The sequence below is a fragment of the Vulpes lagopus genome, chromosome 3 (genome assembly GCF_018345385.1).
Source record: "Vulpes lagopus strain Blue_001 chromosome 3, ASM1834538v1, whole genome shotgun sequence".
Lineage (NCBI taxonomy): Eukaryota > Metazoa > Chordata > Mammalia > Carnivora > Canidae > Vulpes > Vulpes lagopus.
The window spans coordinates 33,134,690-33,150,851 of record NC_054826.1 but is presented as its reverse complement, the minus strand read 5'-3'; the positions used below and the strand labels follow the sequence as shown (position 1 = coordinate 33,150,851).

At 47.7% G+C, this 16,162-nt stretch overlaps 1 long non-coding RNA gene across 2 annotated transcripts in view; it reads right to left on the bottom strand.

Annotated features, from left to right (window-relative positions):
- Nucleotides 1-16,162, bottom strand: part of LOC121486180 — a 28,824-nt gene that overhangs the window by 6,303 nt on the left and 6,359 nt on the right. Inside the window, exons 2-3 of one of the 2 annotated variants that reach the window (XR_005986562.1) lie at nt 3,164-3,264; nt 132-208 (exon numbers count right to left, since the gene is read on the bottom strand). This is a non-coding gene — a long non-coding RNA (uncharacterized LOC121486180). The remainder of the gene's footprint in view (nt 1-131; nt 209-3,163; nt 3,265-16,162) is intronic. The other variant, XR_005986563.1, reaches the window with a different exon arrangement.

Below are 16,162 nucleotides of genomic sequence, written 5' to 3'. Positions count from 1 at the left end.
CCAGGGGCTGAGGAAGGAGAAAGCTGCCTGCAAACACAGAGACAGATCCGCCTTGCAAAGTTCCTGCAGGTAAAGAGCTCCAGGGAGGGCAAAGCAACCGCGGAAAGGCCCCCTGACCCTGTCTACCTTACCTGCCTGCCTGGTCCAGAGCGCCCCCACGCGGGGCCACCGCAACAGGGTAGCAACTCTCTTCCTCCAGTCTCCAGCCCTGGAGGGTCGGAAATCAAGTTTAGCAAATTCTGCTGGGAGGGGAGATGCACAAGGCAGGAGAGAAAGGGGGAAGCCAAATAAGCTTCCTCCTTGAATACAGGATTCACCTGACCTTCCACTCGCCCAGGCTGGGGCTGGGGGCTACGGGGAGAAGGCAGGCTTCCAGCCCAGGGTCTGGGTGGGAAACTGAGGTGAGAGGATATTTAGTGACTGGAAGGGGCTGTAGGACTTTTTGCTTCCTAAAGGGACTAGAACACTCATGGCTCTACCCCAGTTTTCATACAGGGGCAGGATAAGTAGCCCTACAGAACAAATGAAAAGGGACAGAGGGAGCAAAAAACAAATTCTTTCTGTTTCAAAGCCTGTGTGTTATGAGTGTTCCAATAAAGGCCACTCGAGGGAAGGCATTGGAAATGACATTTCAAATATGTGACCTCCTCAGATTGGGGCCTGAATATTAGGCCTGAGGGTCTCTTAGGAAAACCCAGACCCATCATTTTGGGATTTGGTGAGCTGAGCCCAAGGTCACCCTGAGTTATGAGTCTTGGGTTCCACAGCCCCAAATCTGCATCACGCCATCTCTGAAGGGTCAAGTACTTCTGACATATGTCACACCCCTCAAGTGAGAGAAGGGAGTATCTGAGGAGGCAGATGATGTAGCCAAGGTCTCCAGGCTGGGTGGAAAAGGCTTTCTGGCTCTGTAGGCTCCTGACCCTGGACTCTCAAATTCTGGCCACAACGTGGTGGCTTCTGGTGGTGCTGTCCTGACATAAGAGGCTGTAAGTGAGGTGTGTGGGCTATGGAAGCTGGGGCATGACACACAGGGCTTCCAGGAATGGATGCAAAGTGTGCAAAAATGAAGAGAAAAGCCAAGGGAATGACCTTCCAGGCCTTGTTCTGGAACCAGTGAGCTTTTCAGAACTAAAAAGGCCTTAGGGACCATTCAGCACCTCCAACACATTTTACAGACGGAGAAACTAAGGCTCATGTATGAACAGAGACTTCCAGGGGCTCAGTCTGGGCTCCAGCACGACTACATTGAGCCCTATACCTTCCTCTGGAGGGCTCAAGGAGGAGATGCATCAGGATGAAGGGAGAAACTCCAGCCAAGGCACCAAGAAGGAACAGTTAGGGTACAATGGGGATGGGAGGGTGGTGGTTGTTCATTTGGGCTTAACAAGATGTGTGAGGGGACACAGGCAGACAGGCTCTAAGGAAGGATGTGGACAGGGGCCGGAGAAGGTTGGCTTTCCATGCTGGAGAGTCCTTACAAACACCCTGTGGGCAAAGGAAAGTACTCAGAGGCAGCTGGGTAAGCAAGAGACATAATAAGAATAGCAGGTATTTGATGAGTGTTTCCTATATGCTAGGCACTGTTCTAAGCATATTAAAATGTATTAGCTCAATTAATCCTCACGACCCTGTCAGGGAGGTACTGATACTTAACACCCAGAGGCTGTGGCACAGAAGTTAAGCCACTTATCCAAAGTTACGCCCTGGTTGGAGGCAGGATTCCAACCCTAAAAGTCTGATTCCAGACCCCACTAAAACTGGCCTCATGGGCTACGGAGGTTTTAGGAAGAGCACCCGGAGTGTCAGACAGACTGGGGGAATGAGTTCAGTTAGATGCATGTGGAGTCCAACCTTCGAGAAAAGGCAGAAGTACAGGGTCTGTGCAGGCCACACAGAGTTTGCCAGAATTTCCAGGATCAGGAGAATCAGAGATCCAGAGGTCAGCTGGTTTAACCTTGTAGTTGCAGGTGGGAACACAGACTCAGAGAGGCAGGGAGACTTGACATGCAGCTTGCTGCCTTGGCTTGCACCCAGACGTCTTGACTCCAATGATGGAGATGGATTTTAAAAGATGTGAACTATCAGGGCACCTGGGTGACTCGGTCAGTTAAGTGTCTCCCTTTGGCTTGGGTCATGATCCCAGGGTCCTGGGATCCAGCCTCACTTTGGGTTCCCTGCTCAGCGGGGAGCCTGCTTCTCCCTCTCCTCCCTGCTCATTCTCTCTCTTGCTCTGTCTCTCAAATAAATAAATAAATAAATAAATAAATAAATATTAAAAAAAAGATACGAACTATCAAATTTAAAAGGCAGGAACTAGACTTTCTGGAACAATGTGATATTCTGTAAGAAAAGCTTTTTTTAATGGGCATGTCCTTTGATACTTTTTAGGACTTTGTCATAAGGAATATACATGCAAAAACATATGTCATGTTTCATTAAACATAATTCTAGTTATTTTTTAAAAGATTTTATTTACTTATTCATGAGAGACACAGAGAGAGAGAGGCAGAGACACAGGCAGAGGGAGAAGCAGGCTCCATGCAGGGAGCCTGATGTGTGACTGGATCCCAGGTCTCCAGGATCAGACCCTGGGCTGAAGGCGGCACTAAACCGCTGAGCCACCAGAGCTGCCCAATAGTTCTAGTTATTATAAAAATTCCCCAAACTGAGGAATTGGTTAAGTGAATGATGATAGATCTACCCGAACACTATGCAATCTTAAAGAACAATCATGTTGTAATTCAGGAGTTCTTAACCTGGGACACATGACTGGGTTTCAGGAGACTGTGAACTTCCTAAAATTGTGGGTATGATAGGAGAATGTGGATTTTTCTGGGAAGTGGATCCATAGCTTGCTTAAAATTTTCAAAGGGATCTGTGACCAAATAGGCAAAAAACTAATATTATGGAAGAATATTGATAAAACCTCTTATTTAAAATGTAGAGAGGCACCTGAGTGGCTCAGTGGTTGAGCATCTGCCTTTGACTCAGGTCATGATCCCAGGGTCCTGGGGTCAAGTCCCATATCAGGCTCCTTGGTGGGGGGGCTACTTCTCCCTCTGCCCATGTCTCTGCCTCTCTCTCTGTTTCTCATATGAATAAATAAATAAAATATTTTAAAAAATAAATAAAATGTAGATAAAAGAGTATCAACAATTACCTACAGCCAGTCTTGTTTTATTTCCACGGCCGCTCAAGTCCCCTTCTTGTATTATTTTGAAGGGAACCTCAGACATCATTGGACTCAGAAACGGCTCATCTCTAGAAGGATTGTTTAAAAAAGGATAAGCACAATGTCATTGTCACACTTAAAAAAGCTAATGACAATTCTTTATTATCATCCAATATCCAGGTAATATAAAAAAGCAAATGATTTTCATTGACCAGAAAATAAAAAGTAAAAATAAAACTCACAATCCATCACTAAGGGAGAAAAGCGAAATGGGATAGATTATGACCCCATTTTGAAAACCATTCACATCATAATGGTGACAGTTATTTGAGGGAGGTAGTATGATCGGTGTTTTCTTCTCTTTCCCAAATTCTCTGTATTACTTTTTGAGTTAAAAAATATGCAAAAAGAAGAATGAAAAGGTAGATTTCTTTTAAAATTCCAAATCCTCTGATTCAGCATTTAAGCTTCAAGAGTTTATCCTGCTGCATCTTGAGATGGAGAGGACCCAGACAACAGGGAAGTTCAGGGTCTTAGCCACAATCATGAGGGAGGGGAGGCTTTGAAGGGGATGGGAGGGTCTGACTGACTTTCCCAGCCTCTTGAGAGGAAATGTAGAAGCAGAGGTTCTGGAACATCTCTCAAACTCTGGTCCCTGATGTCCTGCCACCTCCACCCTCTTACCTTCCCACCTTTATCAAGCCTCACACGTTTGGGGCACTTTGCTGCTGGAGTTGACAGACCAAACGAAACAGAGGCGGGCAGCAGATAACCAGAGCCCTTTCTGGCCACACATAGGCCTGTTGGCTTGTCGGGCCTGGAAGAGAAGGCGTCTTGTTTCCCCAACACATTCCAGAGTCATGTCCCCCAGGCTGCTTGGCCTCCTGGTCAGATCCCTGTCCAGCCACTCCGGCCTTCCATGGTTGGGACAAAAAGGGAACGAAAGGCCTGACATTGTGAGGCTACTTTTTCCAAAGGCACAAGTCTCGGTTTTGCTGTGTGACCTTGGACAAGTCCCTCCCATCTCTGGACCCATGTTTCTGCAGCTGGACAGGAAGAAAGATAATTTCTAAAAGGTTCATTCCCCCCCCTCCAGCCACCCAACTCTTTTGGCCAGAGTTCCTACATTTATCAGAAATGGGAAGTAGATCCACCACACCTCTAAATGTCAGCCTGGAATTTCATGGCTGCTTCCAGCTATAGTGTGAGGGCAGGTTGCTAAAACTTTTTTTGGCAAAGATAGACACCACAGCCCAAGACCCAGAACACACATATACTTTTTTCTTTTTTAAGATTTTATTTATTTATTCATGAGAGACAGAGAGAGAGACACAGGCAGAGGGAGAAGCAGGCTCCATGCAGGGAGCCTGATGTGGGACTCGATCTGGGGACTCCAGGATGATGCCCTGGGCCGAAGGCAGGTGCTAAACCGCTGAGCCACTCAGGGATCCCCACATATACTTGATATAAAAGTTCCATGTGGAAAAAAAAAAGTTCCATGTGGGAACATTTACCTTTCCTTCATGATATACAGTCTGGATATTTTCCATTCTTTCTTTTCTTTTTTAAAAAGATTTTATTTATTTATTCATGTGAGACACACAGAGAGAGGCAGAGACATAGGCAGAGGGAGAAGCAGGCTCCCCATGGGGAGCCTGAGGCGGGAACTTAATTCCAGGTCCCCAGGATCACGGCCTGAGCCAAAGGCAGATGCTCAACCACTGAGCCACCCAGGTGCCCCTGATGATTTTCCATTCTATTCTGCTTCTTTTTTTTTTTTTTCTATTCTGCTTCTTATTTTCAATCTCTGATTGCAATCTATTAAGGTGTTTTCCCAATCAAGGAAATAGGCATCATTTTCACATTGGAAAAACACTGATTCATGCAGTTATGCCCTCATTTCTGATAAGGTGGTAGGAACCCAGACAAACACAAATGAATTTTCTCTCTCTTGGTTTTTCAAATGGATTCTGTATTCACTGCACTTCCCAGATTTTATTGTGCCTACGAATCCCTCTGGAATGCTTTTAAAATGCAGATTCTGACTCAGTGGGTCTAAGGTGCAGCTAAGATTCTGCATTTCTAATTAGCCTCCTAGGTGATTCCAAGCAAAGCAGGCTAACAACAGGTATCTCTGACATCAGTTCACTGGTTCCATGTCATTCTTACCAATGGACAATTTTTCTCCTCCTCAGGACAGTTTCCCTTCCTCTCTACTTTCTTCTCTTTTCTATCCTTCCATAAACGTGTTTGGAGAACCCATGGGTTCAAATCACATCTCTGTCTCTTACTAACTGGGGAAGCTTGGACAAGTTACTTAAATGTTCTGTGCCTTGATTTCTTTACCTGCAAGGTGAGGATAACTACCGTATTTTTCTGATAAAGTACTTTTGAGATGAATGAGAAAATCCATGTAACATTCTTAATACAATACCCACCACATTATGAATGCCAAATAAACATTATGGTTGTGGTCATTATTATTTTTATTGCCCAAGTTACCTTGGTGCTTTTCTTATTGACTGTCTCCTCTCATAGGAATTATGTTTTATTTTATATGTTTAGTTTGAAGTATGAATTTATTTTTAGTCATAGAATTATAGTCGGTTGAGCATCTATCTTTAGCTCAGTTTATGATCATTATGATCCTGGGGTCCTGGGATGGAGCCCCACTTGGGTTCCCTGCTCAGCGGGGAGTCTGCATCTCCCTCTCCCTCTGCTTGTGCTCTCTTGCTCTCTTTCTCAAATAAATACATAAAATATTTTTAAAAAAATCATAGAATTATAATTATACAACATTACAGTAAGTTTGAAAAGTGGAGGAAAAGCAAATTATATTATCCATAATTACAACAATTCCATCAACAATGATTGTTTTGGAATGTCTTCTTGCATATGTCTATTTGATGGTTCTCGTTTCTAGTTGAATGCAACTTTCTCTTTTATAAAACCTAGTGAAATCTGTCACTTGCATTTGGATGTGGATTCATGTTACTTGTTTTGTCTTAAAAATAAAGCCTTTCTTATTTTGAAGGGGGGAAAAAGCCCATGCATTTAATTTTGTCTCCTGCCTTTTTTTTTTTACTTCTTATATTATATTCACTTTTTCCCCTAGAAATTCATTCTAAAAGTATAAATGGGAGTAGTGCCAAGTATGATGAGTATGGCCTATAGAATCAAATCATTCCAACACGCTCGGCTGGAGTTTGACTCCTGTGCTAGCTCTGGCGGTGGACACATGACTTAGGAGCTTACAAGATGCATAGATCTTTGGGATGGGCCCAGGGGAGGATCTGGGGCCTGGGATCACATAATGAGGGGGGGGCAGAGCTGAGATCAGAAAACATGGCCTACCTTACAAAGAGTAGCAAGGGACTTAATTAAGGTGCAGAATCTATTTTACTTCCATTTTACTAATTTAAGTGAGACTTTATTTTAAAAATTCCATATGCCAGCTCTCTTCCTAAAAAATTGTTCCTTCAACCACATGTTGCTGAGCATCAACTGAATGATGGGGCTGTACTATATGAATAATTTCTAGATGATCAGAGTGCCAGAGGCATTTCCTCAGGATTGTCTATATTAAGCAAGTTACCATTCAGTGAACAAATATTTAGTTAGTTTGTGATTTCTATGTCTAGGTACTCTGCTAAGTGCTGGGGATACATCAGTGAATACAAGAGATTCGACTCCTCTCCTAATGGGGTTTATAACCTCATTATGATGAATTATCTATTTAGATGCAACTACTATTAAAACTGATGAACACAAACTTATCAGGAAGGATTCTTAGTATATGGCATTTAAGGGGGAAGGAGTAAAACAAAGTTGCATTGCTCAGGTGGCAGGTTCATATTTAATTGTGGTTAGAATATTTTTTGAGAAATAAAAATATTTTCAGAATATTAACTATACTGCTTCCACCCCCAACAGACACATGATTATAGTGATTAAAGGAAGGACTTTGGGGTCAATGGAGACCTGGACTTGAATCCTACTTCTCCATTGTCCTAGCTGAGTGACCTTGGGCCTATCTCCATATCTACAGTATAGAGTTAACAATAGCCTTGCTGCAAGGATTAAATGAGAGATGTGTGTAAAGCGCATGACATACAGTGAGAGCTTAATGCAGCTGTGGGGGGGTGGGTTGGGGGGTGGTTAGTGTACTATGACAGAGGGGAGGGGTCTGCCTCATGGTTTCAGGAAAGAATTGTATGCTTGTGAACTGCAAACAGCCCACTATCCTGTTTCTTGGGCTGGCTGTGCAGTTTTGCTGGAGTCTTCAAAAGTACACTCTGATTGTTCTGTTTGGTACAAGGTGGGGACTGCTTGACTCACTTCCAGCCCACAGTGGTAGCTGGGCTGCCTTGGGCAGGAACAGCCCTAAACTAATATCAGACAGAGCAAGCAGAAAGCTGTCAGATCAAGTGACAAGACACGGGAGAAAAAGCATATACATGCTTAAATGTCAAGAGTCCCAGTGACAAATATATCTGAGTTGATGCAATTACACTTTATCCCCTAGAGCAGAAAATGAAAAATAGAATGTTAGGGATGATCTCTGAAGTGACTTTAGAGATCATCTAAGCCACAGCTTTATTTAATCAATTATTTCTTTCAGGGAATATTTTTTTGGAGGTCGCACGTGTGCTGGGTGCCAAGGTAGGACAGGTAAAGACAAGAGACTTGTCTCTTTTTGGAACCTGTAGGATTCAGTGGAGAAGCTACAGTCCAGGGAGTTGGAATAGCTGGTTAGGATAAAGGAAATTGCCATTTCTTCCTATATTTTTTGATTTTTTTCTAAATTTCCACAATGTACATGTATCCCATTTAATTGTGCATTTATATTGACTTTGCCAGAGTCACACAGCTGACAGTATATTTGTTGGTAAGTAGGTTACTCTCGAGCTCTGGCCGTATTCATACACGTTGTATTCTCCAAGCATGATTCTTGCATCAGAATGAGCTTTACTGAAAATGCACATCCCGTGCCCACCCCAGTTTTACAAGATTCCCTGCCTTGGAAACATGCTCAACCAGGGGATTTTGAGGGTGTGCTTCTCAACTTCGAGAAGCAATGCCAATGAAAACTAATCACCAGGTGATCGGTGATCACCAGGTAGCAAAGAAAGCAGAAATGATTTTTTAAAAATTGGCCCTAGAAATTTAATGAACTAAATTCATGAAAACCAACCCATTTATCTTTTATTGGAATAAAGTCAATTCCTTTTTTTTTCTCTCTAGTGCCACAACTAATTGCATACATTATGTGTTTTTAACAGGTGCTATAAATCAGTGTGCCTTTGGGCATGGGGCAGTGGGGGGGGGGGTGAGAAGGAGGGGGCATCCCCTATCTGACACCAGGGCACACTAAACAAGTGGCACATGGCCTTAGAGTGAGCAGCCCAAGCTCTCATTGCTGTGCTTCCCTCCAGCACCAGCACCCTGCTTGCCTCTGGTTGCATAACAGCTTTTTCCGGGCCCTACAAATCACAGCCCTGTCCCAGATCTGGAGCAGGCGCCCTTTACACTGCCCAGCCCCACAGCCTTCGGCATTTGTAACCTCTCTCTTTTCCAGGTTATCATCATCTGTCAGATCTGAAGTTAAACAACAAGAAACATGTCAGGTGAGTGGCTGGGAGAGACACTTGGCTGTTTATGAGAAATATTCCATTACAATCTGACGCAAAATGTTAGGATGCATCTGCCAGCAAGCACCCAGGCTGAGAAAGTTCCCTTTCTCCGCAAGCAAGCTGATTAGTGTGTGGTTCCAATCCATGTTTATCCTCTCTGGCTCCATGGCAAAGGCCCTCGGAAAAACCTGGCTGGGTTGACTCCTGGTTGCCTGGTACAGTCAGATTCATTCAATTAGGATACCCAGTTCGAGACATAATGGGTTTTGGCGAGCTCAATAGACTGATTGGTTTTTATACACATGCACAGAAAGATTTGATTTCCTCTGTGGAATTTATGGCAGGGGAGAGGAGGTAATTAAATTAATTTCTGCTCTGGTTTCCAGGCTTTCCTTTCTGTTCTCTCTTTCCCTGCCACCTTTGCCGTTCTTTTTAAAATAGACTTTCAGAGGGCCTTGCTTGCATGGACGAAAATGAATTTAATAACTACCATCAGTTGGTTTGAATTTGGGGGGTGAGTTACACTGTGACGTCTTGTTCTTGGCTCCATGCTCCCAGTGGTGTTGGGAAGATAACAGGGACAATCTTGTGCCAGGTGGTGTGTGTAGGTGAGGTGATGGGGTGTTTGGGGTTGTTCGCATGGCCAGGGAGTGATGTTCACACTGGGAAGAGGTGGTTGAAATCCGCTTTCTGGAAGGGAGCTGGCTTTCACACTTCAAAATGAGTGTGCTTCCCCTTTCTCCAGTCGCCAGGTATGCCTTTTTTTTCTGATTTCTGCTTTTCACACCATTCACTTGTCTGCTCAGCTCCCGGCTCTATCACCACGTTCTGCTGCAGGGAGGGGAGTCATTGGGCAGAAAGACGCAGGCACTGGGTGAGGTGCTGTGTTCCTGCCCACCCCTTCTCCTTCCCGAAGCCAAGGCCCTTTTATCCGCCTCTGACTTTTTCAGTAAGGACTTCTCTGGTTAAACTAAAGAGACAAAGAAGACCCCTGAGAGATTTAAAAATTCAATGGAAAAAGCAAAAAAACACTAAGCACTTAACTTCTCTCCCAAAGGACAGGAGAGCCTGCCAATTCCCCAGCAACGCCAGAGCTAAGCATTTTCCCAGTGTCAACATTAAATCCCTTTTTTGTGTTTCTCTCTTAAAGTGTGTTTACAATTGACCATTATGTGAAAGATGACGGATGTAGCCTGGCCCCTTTTAAAATAATAAGACTAATAATGATGCAGTTTCTTGCCCATAGACTCAGTTTCCGAATGCCTATCTGAAGAAGGCAAGAGTTGAGGAAGCCAGAATATTCACCGGTAAGTGTAGCCAGCCATTGATCCATCCCTCCCAACCCAGTTGCTCAAACGTTTGGGCTCCTGTGGACTTCTCCATCAGACAAGCACATATTTCTCAAGATTAATACTTTGGCCTCCTGGCAACTTTAGAAGTCAGTATCTTGCCCCAATCCTCTCCGCAGCTGGAGGAAGTATGGATCCCGTTCCATTTTAGGTTGGGAGAACTGAGACCCAAGGAAGGAGGAGCCGCCCCTCTTCTACCCTCAGCCCCAAATTTTAAGGCTGGGCAATAGGAGAGCAACTCCTTGTCGCCTAATCATTTCCACCCATTCTATCTCCCACCAGTTCTTCATCTTCCAGAACAGACTAGGATGACCTGACTGGGTTTTTTCTACTGAAACCGATTTTATTTCTTTAAACTAAATGCTACTGAGTATAGATCACTCCTGCCAGGTTGTGGCTGAGGATTCAGGCTTGCGGTGGAATCCATAGGTTGGCAAGAGTTACTGAATAACCTCAGATTCCCGCACCACCTTGCCACCATTCTTGCGCAGAGCTGCATTGCTCCAGTGCGCACAAAGTTTGGAGTAAATCCCCAAACTCCTCTCTCTGAGATAGCTGTGCTTAGACAAACAAACTTAGAGCTGAGAGCTTGCCCCCGTTCTGTGGGGTGGGGACACTGGCAGAGAAGTGCATGATCCCTAGAAAGAAAGACAAAAGACAGAGAGATATGGCTCAGCCTTGCATTTCTCGAAAAAGCAGACTTGCTCATGAAGGCCCCGTGCATCCAGCTCTGATTGGATTACAGGACTTCCCAGCCCATGGGACTGGTGGCATCAGTCCTTGGGGACATGGTCCCAGCTCCAGCCTTTTCCCAGTCCTGAGCCAGGGTATACTAGCTGCAGGATCCAAAAGAAGGTGGAGTAGATTGATTCCATCCTCCCAAGTCATTTACATTGGATTGAAAAAAAGAAAAAATTTCTCTGACCTGGAAAGCAACATTCAGGCGGTGAAACTGACCTTCATGACACTGACCAGAGATAAACCTCTAGTCATAGAAGGGCTTGGCACAGAATTGATCAGTTGGTTGGGGTCCAGGCAAGCGACCTGCAACCCAGCACTATGAAACTAACCAGCCAGCACTTAAGGAAAAACCCGATATGCCTAAAACAGAAGTGCACAACAGGACCCGGTTAACTGACCACCTGAAACTGATCTCTGTGAGGCCAAACAAAATTAAATTGCTCCAAAAGCAATCGGACTGGGTGGAAAGGAACCAGAATGAAATCCACCTGCCTGTAAGGCGCCCCTGGCCAGGCGAGGGGTTGGAGCCCCAGGGCGGAGGAGGGCCCAGAGTGGACCCCAGCGGCGGGGCCTGTGTCCCCGTGAACACAGGCTGGAGCTGCTGCGGGAGGAGGCCGGGGGATGGAGGGGGTGTGTTGGTGCTTTTAAATTTACGATCGCCGCGCGCCCCAAACGATCCCATAAATTTGGGGGCCCGATTTCACCAAAACTGTGAGTTACGATTTTTCAAATAAATACATTTTCCAATCAGACGGGGTTCTGTTTAGGTTGAACGCGTCCTAAAGCAGACATCTCTCTGCGCGGAAAATACACAGAGGAGGAAACGGAGCCGGGACTAAGCTCAGACGACATAAAAACTTGTGTAAACACGTTGTCATTTAGTACTTCGGAAGGGAAAGGGAATGGGGGAGGAAGATGTTTAGTTCTCCCCGACTCCTCAGGTCCCAGCCCCGAGGGAAGACACGGAAAATTTAATATTCTTTTTCCATAAGCTTGATTTATGTTACTCATTAGACAATGGCCGCATCAGGTTTACCTTAAATAGATTTAGCATTTTTGAGGCTGTTACAAAAGTAAAGATGGACTGGGTTGTCCTCTGGCTCCCCCTCATCCCCTGACCACCCCCCCAACCCAGCACTCTCTCTCTCCTGCCTTCTTTCTCTCTCTTAGTTTTTCTTTAGGAAAGAATGTTGGGGAGGTGAACTGAAATGGATTTGCGGAGGGTCTTCTATTTCCAGCTGTGCACCCCATCCTCTGGCCTTTGTTTTGCCACCTGTAAAACAAGGAGACTACACTAGGAAGCACAGGCCCTGTTGCACAAGAACATTCACACACAATGCTGTGCGCAGTTGCAGGAAGCTCGGGGATCCCCGAAGCTAAAAGGTAGAGAGAGTGGAGTATCAGCTCTTGTGGCTTGGCCTCTCTCCACTCCTCATCCCAGGGAAGGGGAGAAACAGGGGAGGCGCAGGCTGCCATCAATGCCCGCCTCCCCTAGAGTTCTGGCTCGAGCTGCGGCGCCTCTGCCACTCTGGCTGTTTGCCCTTAGGTAAGCTGCTTTCCCTCTCTGGGCCGGCTTCCCCGCTCGCTCGTCCTAGCACTATGGGATCTCTCGGGAGACTCGCCCCTGCCGGCGAAGTCAAGGAGGCTTCTCACCCCACCAGCCTATAGGATAAATGGACCCGTTTTCTCTCTCCCGTGCCCTGACCGTCCCCCGGGCCCCGGGGAGCGGGTGGGGCCAGGTTGGAAAGTCCTCGGCACTCTTTAGATGCCGCACAGAAATGTTTAAGGGATTTGCGCGCTCAAGCTGCGGGGTAAATGGCCCGCGGGCTGATTTATGGCGCGTTACCGCGCGACGCGATTCCCCAAGACAGCGAGAATATTTTACACCGCGCTAATATAAACAGGCGGCCGGCCGGGTCCTTTTTATGGAGTTCCTGTAATTACCCGGGCCCTGACAGGTCCTTGATTTACGGCCCTATTTAGATAAGGGGTCCGGTGCGGGGATTGCCGGTGGCGTCAAGGTCACGGGACGCGGCGGGCGAAGATTTTGCGGTAGGCGCCGAGGCGCGGGCTCTCAGGCCTTCCAGCCCCGGGGGTGGGGGGTGGGAGTGAGGGGACGAGTGGGGCAGGAGCAGAAGGACCCCAAGGCCCAGGCCGAAGTCACTCCAGAGCGTCTGAGTACAGCCAGGCCACTGTACAGATGGGGAACTGAGTCCTGGAGGGGGCCGGAACTCCCCCGAATCATGCAGCGAATGAAGTGCGGGTGGAAGATATTGGGAAGGAATTCAGGTCTCTGCAACATAACCCCACACCTGGCAAAGCTCGGTCTCCCTCGCTTCCAGCCTTATGGCAGTGGGGTTCTGTTGGGTAGGTAGTTGGGGAAAGAGGGAAAACCCAGTGCGGTCAGGAACAGGCTTGGTTGGATCAGAACACAGCACGTGAGGCCGAGACCAGTGGTCTGGACCTCCCTCCCCATCCAGGGCTATGCAGTCGCCTGGACGCCCGAAACCCCATTTCTTTTTCCCGCTGCATTAATCCCCCAACCAGAGCCACCGTTTATCCAGGTGGGCTGTTATTGTGCTAGGAGCTCCACCTGTATTACTTCAGTTAATTTTAAACTAGCACTCTGGGCGGGTGTTACTGTGTCCCAGTTTGCAGAAGAGGAAACTGAGGATCCTAAGGTTTACGCGAGGAAGGGTGACAGCGCCGGATCTCAACCCAGGCGCGCCGGATTCCGCAGCCAGTCTTTCTTAAGCTCCCCTATACTACGCTTCCTAAACCCTTCTGTGCTTGAGCCCTCGACCCCGTAAGATGGGGGAAGAGTTCTCGCCCTAGCACCTTCGGAGAGAAAAGCGCGCCTTTGAAAACGCGGCGAGGGTCAGCCCTTCGGGGGGCGCTCTCCGGGTGAGCACTGCGGGGTGCCGGGAGGGAGGCGGGGCCGGGGCGTGTGGACCCGCGCGGAGGCCCCTCCGAGTCTCCAGCTTCTTACCCTCGGTCTGGAGCCGGTCCCAGAGCGGAGCGCTAAGTCCCCGCGGAGAACAACCGGGGCGGGGGCCCTGCAACAGTCCAGAGCTGGGAATTAAAACACCAGACCGTCAGTCCTGTCCCTTTGTTCTAAAATTGGGGAAACTGAGGCTCAGAGAGGGAAAGGAACGCACACATCTTATCTCAGCGCACACGAGTTTCGGGCAAACTCCTGGGTTGCACACCACGTAGCCTGGGGCGGAGAGGGAGACCGTACTCACTAGGTCCGCCGCACTCCAAACGCACCAGGCTGGAGTCAAAAGCACTTTGGGGTCTCCCAGAAGGCCGACGCTGGAGCCCAGGCGCCTTGCGGTCTATGCAGGCGATCTCGGTGGCGTCCGTCCTGTTTGGAGGCCGCCAAACCCGAAACTCCAGAGGGTCCCCTATGGCTGCGTTCCCACTGTGGGCGCCGCTGGGCTGAAGACTCGACTGCTTGGCAGGCCGGGGTGGGGTCGGGATGGTGGCATGGCGGGTGGGGTGCAGGAAGGAGAGCAGCATTTTTGGCAACCCAGAGGACTACAGGCACCCTCCTCTTTACCCATGAGAGGCTGTCAGGCATTCTGAGGGCCCTCAAGGGACTCATCATCCAGTATCAATAATGCATTTCCTACCACACTAACCCGGCCAGATAGTTTGGGGATGCATAGGGCTCTGAGTGATCTGTGTAAGGTGGGGGGAATGATTTGGATCTGTGGGTGGTGGGTGCTGGAACTGTGACTTTTTTCTAATAATTGCCAGGATCTGTATGAGTGCTTGCCCTTCATGTGGGTGCTGTGACAGTGTGCATCCATTGCTGGACTTCATTTTCAGGACTTGTGAATGTGGCTATATATGTAAGATAGAGTATATGTCAGACTATTTAAGGGTTTGCAATTTGTGTGACTGAGTGTCGTGTGCAAAGGTGAAAACATCTATGTCTGAGCACCTGTGTGTACATAGTGGTAATTGTGGCTATGTGCCTGGGTGTGTTAGTTTCCACACTGAGAACGCACTAGATGTATGATGGAGTTTTCACCAGTTTGTGCTGTGGAGACAGTTGTGGGGAAAATAAGAAAATATAAATTCGTGAAACGGTGCACAACTGTAGGTGTAAGACTATGTGTAAAACCCTGCAGCTGTGCGATACTGATGTAGAATTCGTGTGCCTCTACTGTGTGATGGTATCTTTATGCATGCCTGCTTATAGGGTGGGGAGTGGCTCATAGCTGTAACATATCTGAGTCGAGATGTGTGCCCTGTGGGTGACGGAGAGATAATGTATAAAATTCTAGGAATGCATGAATATTAAAATGTGTCTCATGGGTGTAAATGTGTTAACCATGAGAATACACATACTTTTTGGCATCTGTATGAATAGATGGACTTCTGTGCATGCATACACGTACACGTGTAATCCTGAGCCCCCAAGTGCTGCTGTGAGATGCTGCGGGTGTAGATCGGCAGTTTTAGGGCAACCCCTGGGTGTGTGTTGAGGATGGAGGTCCCACTGCACAGGGTAATTACAACTCTCTACACACACCCTCACTCCAGAGCGCCTCCAGGCTGGGGAGGCTGGGGACCCCGTGGAGCCGGGGCTGAACCGGGCGCCGAGAGCTCCCTCCCTGGGAGCCTCCGGCTCTGTGCTCAGCCCAACCCCAGCGCTGCTGGCGCCAGGCGCCCGGGAGAGTGGCGGGTTTCCAGCCTGCCTCAGGCAGGAAACCAGGCCCTCCCTTCCCCCCACCGCCACGCACCTCTAGGGCCCACTGCCCTGCAGAGCTCCCATAAGTGCAACCTGCTCAGGACTAAGTGTCCACTTTTGTCCTGCAGTGTCCCCCCCCCCCCCATCCATTTATTCCTTTGTATGAGAGAAATACCACATCTCCACTTGCTACCAACCCCAGGGATAATCGTTCATCTCTGGGCCTCACCTTTCCTATCCCTACCAGGAGGGTTGACCTTCCTCCCTCTGCCTCTATACTACTAAGTGTGCCAGGCACATAGTGGGCAGTCAGTAAACAATGTTGAATGTGCAAAGGAATGAATTTGCCCTCCAAAAAGAGCAGTCACATATTTATTTCCTCCTCTCCCACCCTGCCCTTCGCTGGGCATCCCTTTGGAGAGAAAGGCACAATCCCTCTGCTCCTCCTAGGGAAGGGGGTTGGCTGGGAAAGGTTGGTGAGGATGGAGGGACTCAGGTATGAGGGCATCAGCTGCGAAGCTACCTCAATGGGAGAGGCACCACCACCCTGGGATTTCTGGGT